This window comes from Physella acuta, unplaced genomic scaffold (genome assembly GCF_028476545.2).
Source record: "Physella acuta isolate Inbredline_101_S28 unplaced genomic scaffold, ASM2847654v3 ptg000856l, whole genome shotgun sequence".
Classification (NCBI taxonomy): Eukaryota; Metazoa; Mollusca; class Gastropoda; family Physidae; genus Physella; species Physella acuta.
In genome coordinates, this window is record NW_026732373.1 from 405,500 (window position 1) to 413,079 (window position 7,580).

General features: G+C 33.5%; 1 long non-coding RNA gene across 6 annotated transcripts; it reads right to left on the bottom strand.

Moving 5' to 3' along the window:
• Positions 1-392: 392 nt before the first annotated feature.
• On the bottom strand, positions 393-6,920 carry LOC131952178 (uncharacterized). Of its 6 annotated transcripts, none has more exons than XR_009388510.1 (5): positions 6,773-6,920; positions 1,628-1,745; positions 1,319-1,461; positions 876-940; positions 393-553 (listed from the first exon to the last, which is right to left on the bottom strand). It is a non-coding gene; the product is annotated as an uncharacterized LOC131952178 (long non-coding RNA). The 6 variants fall into 6 exon arrangements; XR_009388512.1 differs by lacking the exon at positions 6,773-6,920 and adding an exon at positions 6,578-6,675; XR_009388513.1 differs by lacking the exon at positions 6,773-6,920 and adding an exon at positions 6,569-6,666.
• Between the last annotated feature and the right edge of the window lie 660 nt (positions 6,921-7,580).

The following is a 7,580-nucleotide window of genomic DNA, read 5'->3' on the forward strand; positions in this document are numbered from 1 at the left end:
TGTAGCGATTAGCAACATCAAAGTTGATTTGGATTCCATGCAACACTCATTCCATACTTCTCTAGTGTGGAGGTCTTTATTATTAATATTATCCTGTTTGTTTGATACTTTTCTTTAACTTAATAATAATAAACATAGGCACTTTTTGCCTGGAGTACAAACTGGGTCACAGTATTCTCTGGTAAACATTAAACAATTAAGTTCTTTTCCAAATAAGTGCTCAGCTAATAGAAACAGCATTCCTAGATTATTTTATTTTTTTTTGTTTTTTTTTTAAAGGGCTTCAGCTGTTTTAATGTCAACTTGTGCTGGGAATACTATAACTACATACAACCCTTTTCAGCTTTCAATCACTTGCATCTTATGTACCAAGTAAGAAAACCAAATACATCAAATTTTGAGAAATAATTTATTTATCAAACCTGACAATTGCATATAATTATAAAGCCAAACATTAATATATCAAGATTATTGCAATTATCACCATTTGCAGATTCTTGTTTAACTATGGTAGATGGAAGTATTAGTTGCCTTTTACATCACTTTTCACTTCCTGAAACAAAACAAAATGATTTTCTTAATCATCCATCTGAAATAATAAAATTAGCAAAAAAAAAAAATAATAATCTTTAGTTTAAATTAGTTTAATACATCAAAACAAAACAAGAAAAAAGTGATTGAATGAGATGAATCATGGCATAGATATCTATAAAATTTTGCTTTAGTGATAAAGGGGGAAAAATTTAAGTTATTTTAAGAGAAACATAAGATAGAGAAATAAACTATTAGGCCTAATTTAAATAATTTAATTCCTTTCTCCCAAAACACTACATGTAACCTTAAAAAAAGAAAACTTAAAATTTATCAATATTTACCTTGTGTATAAATTCTTCTGTACATCTACTGTATCAGCTTGACGCTCATTAGGTATGCCTAGTTCCTGTTGCAGTTAAGACAGATTAAGTAAATAATTCAAATTTGTAAGACAAACCACTAAATGATAATGTTATATATATATATATATATATATATATATATATATATATATATATATATATATATATATATATATATATATATATATATATATATATATATATATATATATATATATATATATATATATATATATATATCCTTCCTGCAAATCAGCATATTTTGCAAAACAAATATTTAAAAAAATACATATTGTATCAATCTTCACCACTGACTTGGTTTTACTAGGTAAAATACTTTTTAAATACAATATTTATACAAATAAAAATCTATCTCAATCAACATGTTCAAAATAAACCAAAGCAAACTTGTGATAACTTACCTGATTAATGTTTGAGAGGATTCACCCAGTTCTCGCCACTGAAGCAGATTAGATGCGTGTGTTATAATACTTGTGATATACTGATTGCAATTTTTTGCACTTTTAGTCCTGGAGATCTATGTTGTAGGCATAGACTGTTAAACCTGGATAGTAATATTATAGAAGTATATTATATCTAGTATAATATAAATATTTTAAAATATAAATGACACTAAATTATATTTATGATCATTGGAAATAAAAATGGTACAATCAAGTTATAAAAAACAAATTATAAAATTTAAAGCAGCTTATTAATAATTGTCATACCTTTTCCTGCTTTTATGTCAAATGTAAGAGGTAATAGAGAAAGAACATCTTGTGCCATTTAGTATGCTGTAGTCTTATTACTGGTAAAAATCAGATCTTCCCTTTTTTTTGGGTGAACCTGTAAAAGAGAAATTACAACATGGATAAACACAATGAATTTCATATCTAATCCTCAACTAGTTACCCACCCCAATCCTAACCTCATTTTTTAAAACCAATTTCTAAATATGTTTTCAGAACAAATTTATGTTAAGTCTACCTATTTTAATGTTCAGAATACTAATATTTATCAAAACTACCTCCAGTTGAAATTCAAGATACCTTTATAAAAAGTTATTATGACTTTAACTTTGTGTAGTTGTTATTTAGGCTATTTGTTTATATTATTTAAATTAATATTTCATGCCTTGTTTTAAAAAGATCTACAAGTCTACTTTTGATTTTATGGTATAATCTGATAAAAAATTAGGCTGCTTCATCTGAAAACTAAGGTCAATGCAAAGACTCCCAAATTAACGATAAGTAGGTTTGTATAGATATTGTATATAATTACTAGCCCAATAGTATTACTCTACGACCAATATATAGGACGTAATGTATCAGACCTAATTCCTATAATTAGGCCTACTAATCATTAAATAATTAATAGATCTAACAATTATGGGCCTTAGCTGACATAGAGAGCTGAATACTTAACTAAACATTTTTAAAAATTATGGTAAGCTAAGTGAGTTGAATTATTTTATTTAGATAGGCCTAGGCTATAATATACTCTATAGTAGTCTATAGTTAAGTGATAGCCGCAGAGTAGCGTATATCATAATAATTTCAAATGAAATCTATAAGCAACATTAAGCCTCTGCCTTGTTGCCTAATTAAAAACTAAAGCCTATTAAGCCTTTTCCTAATAAGCCTTTGGCCTAATTTAAATAACAGCCTATATAATATATAAATAGGCTAAACTACTTGTAAGACCTAATAATAGACTAATGACTAAGAGAGTGCTAGGCCCCTTTCCGATATTATATAATAAATGCTTGATCGATATCATAATCTAACACTGATTACATTAATTTACATAAGGCCATAACATCTTAACTCTAATGGCTAATACTTTTTCTACTAATAAAATAGGCTAGGTCTGGTTTTAACTTAGGCCTAATAGTAATTAGTAATTATAATAAAGTAGGCCATTTTATGACATTTATAAAAATTTTAGTAGATGGCCGAGCCTTAAATTTAAATACTAAAATAGATTTAGCATACTATGCCTCTTGTTGGTCTAATTAATAATTTATTTTTCATTTAGAATTTTAGATCTCCAAAACATAGGCCTAGGTCCTAAATAAATTATTTTTATTTTATTGAGCCCGCCTTAATGTATAAGTCAAGTATAAGATGTGATCTGTTTTTTTTTAATAAAAATAACCCTACACAATACTAGGGATTTATCTAATATCTAGTACTACTTTAGGCCTATTTAATTATTTATTAGTAGGCTGAATAAAATCTAAAGCTATACTTTATTACTATATTGGCCTATTATTCTATAATTAATTTATGTTTTCTTTCAATACATAGTAGGTCCTGTGGTACCTCAACATTCTAGTGCCTCGACATACCAGATTTTTAAAATACGAGCAGTTGAGCGAGTAATATTTCGCTTTGAGTTACGCGCAAAATTTGAGATACCATATTTCCCATTTCACAGTTTATGGAAAAGAAATACCCCCAAAAAGATGCAAATGATTATTTATCGCATCTATTTAATTATAATAATAAGCGTCTTACTCATATTTGCAGCATTATGAAAGGGAGAAAGAAATAAACTTCCTAAACAAGTTTTATTTTAAGCTACCAGCACATGACAGTGACTTAAATTAAGCATGGCAAAAAAGAAGAGAAAAGCTGTCAAGAAAATTAAGCTACCGTAGGCCCTAATAATTTTATGTTTAAGTCTTAATAAGTGCAACAAGGCTCAGTGAATTTTAGCCATAACATTAACCATTAATGGCATTAAGTTTATGAATAATGTGTACTTTTGTGTAGCTTTAGTATATTTTTAGACCTAAGCCTAAGCTTGTAGATATAGATCTACAAACAATTTGAAATAGAAGAGATTTAAAATTGAATAGATCCTAAAGGACAGATATGCCACGGAAATAATTATCTTTCTATACTACTATCTAGATCTAGTCAATCTAGACTAGCTAGTGCTACTGAAAAATTACTAGATCTAGCTACACGTAGCTAGATTCTATCCAGTGGCGTGCAGAGGGGGGGGCGGAGGGGGCCCAGGCCCCGGGCAGCCACATCAAGGGGGCATCCAAAGAGGGTAAAAAAAAATGATTTTTTTTTTTTAAATTTAAATTTTTTTTTTTTTTTTTTTTTTTTTTTTTTTTTTTTTTTTTAGGAAATCTGTCTACTAAGGTTTGTCTACCTAGGCAGAATTATCAAATTATCACAATTTGCCGAATTCACCGAAATGTGTATATACAATCAACACATGGCACTGCTATAGTCATCGTACTGTCCGTGTCGTACAACCTTCAGGGAGAAAGGGGCATCGGTGAAGGGTAGTGGTGTAGTAGTCATTGATATTCCCCGAATAAATGTATGCAGTCTTTCAATTAATAGAGTATCTGATACTTGTGTAGGTAGGGGCATCTTTTAGAGAACACGCCCATAATCATTTTATACACTTGTGGTCATCCATAGAGTATTAAAGCCCATGATTATAATTTACACACTGTAGGGGCATCTTTTAGAGAACACGCCCATAATCATTTTATACTTTGTGGTCATCCATAGAGTATTAAAGCCCATGATTATAATTTACACACTGTAGGGGCATCTTTAATGTAATTTGCTTATATTCATCATAATACTTTTGAAGGGCATCCAAACAGTAATTATGCCCGCATACATTTTATATATCATCAGGGCATCTTTAAAGTAATTTACTTGTATTCACGTTTGTATTTATATAATTATAGCAATTATGCCCATATTCGTTTATATATTATCGGATATTTATTATGCTTATATTCATTATTGAATGTCTGAAGGGCATCCCTACAGTAATTATGTCCTTGTTCGCTTTATATTTTATCGGGCATCTTTATTATGTTTCTATTCATTGCATAATGTTTGTAGGGCATCCTTATTTATTATGATGGACGTAACGGCATTCGTAGACTGATTAAGCACACAGCCTATTGTTTTTTTTTATTCTAATGATATTCTTTATTCATGGCCATTTGGATTTTTGTGTACGGTTAAATACAAACTTTCAAGTCCGTACTGTTTTGATACACTGGGCCGGGCCGAGTTAACTTCATTCTAAAGTTGTCCTTAAGTCTCACACTTCTTAATTAGGAGTCATCCATTTATGACGTCCACACTGGGGGGGGGGGGGGGGGGGTCCGAAAAAATTGACTTTTGTGGACGCGTGTGGACGGGGGGGAGGGGGGGGGGGGTTGGCCCAATGTGGACGTCCACACATTAAATCTAACATTATTTTTGGTAGGCGGGGTTATCCCAGTTCAGTTGTGAGACGGGAGAGGGGTGGAGGGGGGGGGGGGGGGCATAGCACGCTGTCCTTGTTCAGGTGTGGGACAGGAGGGGGGGGCGTTAATACACACTAGCATCAACGTTGGACTCAGTAATATAACAGTGTCAATGCGACTACAAGTGTGCGAAATAATGGCTAGTCAAAACACCGCGAAATATACTAAATTAAATGATTTGTATCAAAAGGCGTATCCTTCCAAATTGAAATATCAACTTCAAAAAGAGGTTAATAGCCTATGGCTTAATTTAAAGAGGCAGCCAGAAGAACAATTTAATTTACAGCTAAATTAAGGGTCTGACATAGCATAGTAGATTTTTAAACACAGTCCGATGTAGAAGCAGGGGCGTAGCGAGGGGGGGGGGGGGCGGGGGGGTGCGGACCGCACAGGGTGACACCATTTAGGGGGGTGACACCAAGGCAAAAAAATAGCAATATATATATATATATATATATATATATATATATATATATATATATATATATATATATATATATACTTGAGGGGGGGGGGGGTGCAAATCGAAAGTTTGAGGGGGGGGATGTGCAAATCGAAAACTTGAAAGTTTGTCCCCGGGAAGGGTCGCGACGCCTCCGGGGGGGGGGGGGGGGGGTGACACCATTAAGTGCCGCACCGGGTGACACCCGACCTCGCTACGCCACTGTGTAGAAGTGTTGTTTTTTTAGGGCTGGCAGCTCTAGCCAAACAATGTACACTTCTGTTATATTCAAGGTTCAGATACTTTGAGAGTATCTAGCATCACCCATCTCTTTAAAGAGTTGACGTTTTGACCAAGTGGTTTAGAGAAAAAATCTGAAACATCTCTAGTTCAATGCACACTCTCACCTGTATTGGTTACACTATAGGAATTCCTAAACAGGCCAAGAGAGAAACATCCCATTAATAAAGGCGTGTCTGATGCCCTAATTGTAGACACGGACAGCGTTTTTGTCCCTGCGGTCCCGGGTGGTAATACAATACCGGATGAGACTCTTTTGTAGTGCATCACAGCCCCCCCCCCCTCCCCACCACGACACGTCCGCAATTGTCTCTCCCCTTTCCAACCCCTCCCCCCCCCCCCCCCCCAAGTTCCAACCATTTACTCCATTTGGATTTAGCTGGCTGTAGTCAACGTTTTCATCTCAATTAAGATAAGTACAATTTTTTAAATAAAGTATATATATATATATATATATATATATATATATATATATATATATATATATATATATATATATATATATATATATATATGTATATATATATATATATATATATGTATTTATGGGGGGCATCTTCCGCTTGAGTTTGCCCCGGGCATCTACATAGGTCTGCACGCCACTGATTCTATCATTTACTTTCGACGCACTAGGCATACTTTTAACTTTCTCTCTCTAGATCTAGTCAATAATGTAGATTTCTAGATCTAGATCTAAATGTAAATCTAGATCTTGTAGATTTACGTAGGTTTTACATCAGTAAATCGTTGATCAAGTAGATCTAGTCTAGATCTAGATCTGGACTAGCTCTCGTCAAAAGAAAATGGCTGGAATATTAGCTTCAAAACACCTACAGTTTATGCTTTCCTAATTGTGGAGAGCATGTTTAATTATTGTTTTATTTTCAACGACAGTGTTGACTGAGAAACCACCAAAGGGTTTTATTCTCAACGACACAGTCGGAGAGAGGCTCAACGATTCTGTCGTTGAGATGATCCGCATGGGGTGGCATTAACGCTTGACTTCCTGAAAACTATAAAACTATTTCAGAGTTTTTGTAAACCTAAAAATAGAATGGTAGGACTTGAAACAGACGGGGTGATACAAGGGGAAGTAAAGCTTGAGAAGCGTCAAATGTTTTAACAAAAACAAGATTTGAGCAAAGAGATGAACATGACGATACAAGTCTGTACAGTGAGGGATGAAGTTAAAAGCACAAAACAATATGACTGGACTGAGTTGATTGGTCTACAGCTGGTGACAATTCCGATACTTAATCAGATGTTAATTTTATGTTAATTTGTATGTTCCAATCAGGCATCTATTTGCATCCCCCCCCCCTCGAATCCGTCCATGAGTCCACCCAGCTCTAATGAGTACCTGACATGTCCGTATAAAAAAAAAAATCTAAACAAACGAACCACATTGAAGCATGTTGTGACGTTTATCTTCTTCTTCGTTTTTAATTTTTAGTGTTGGAAGGGATCGAGTCTTGTCTGCCAGAGGGTTTGAACTCGAGAATTTTTCGAATTTATCAACCATGAGCTTTTGCCGACTCGACCACGCCCCCATCACAATTAAGGATACGTGTCAACTGGTTATGCGACATTGACTTCGATTTCAGCCTGCTTTTCTTTTTGATTTCCTTCCATAGCCTTTGTC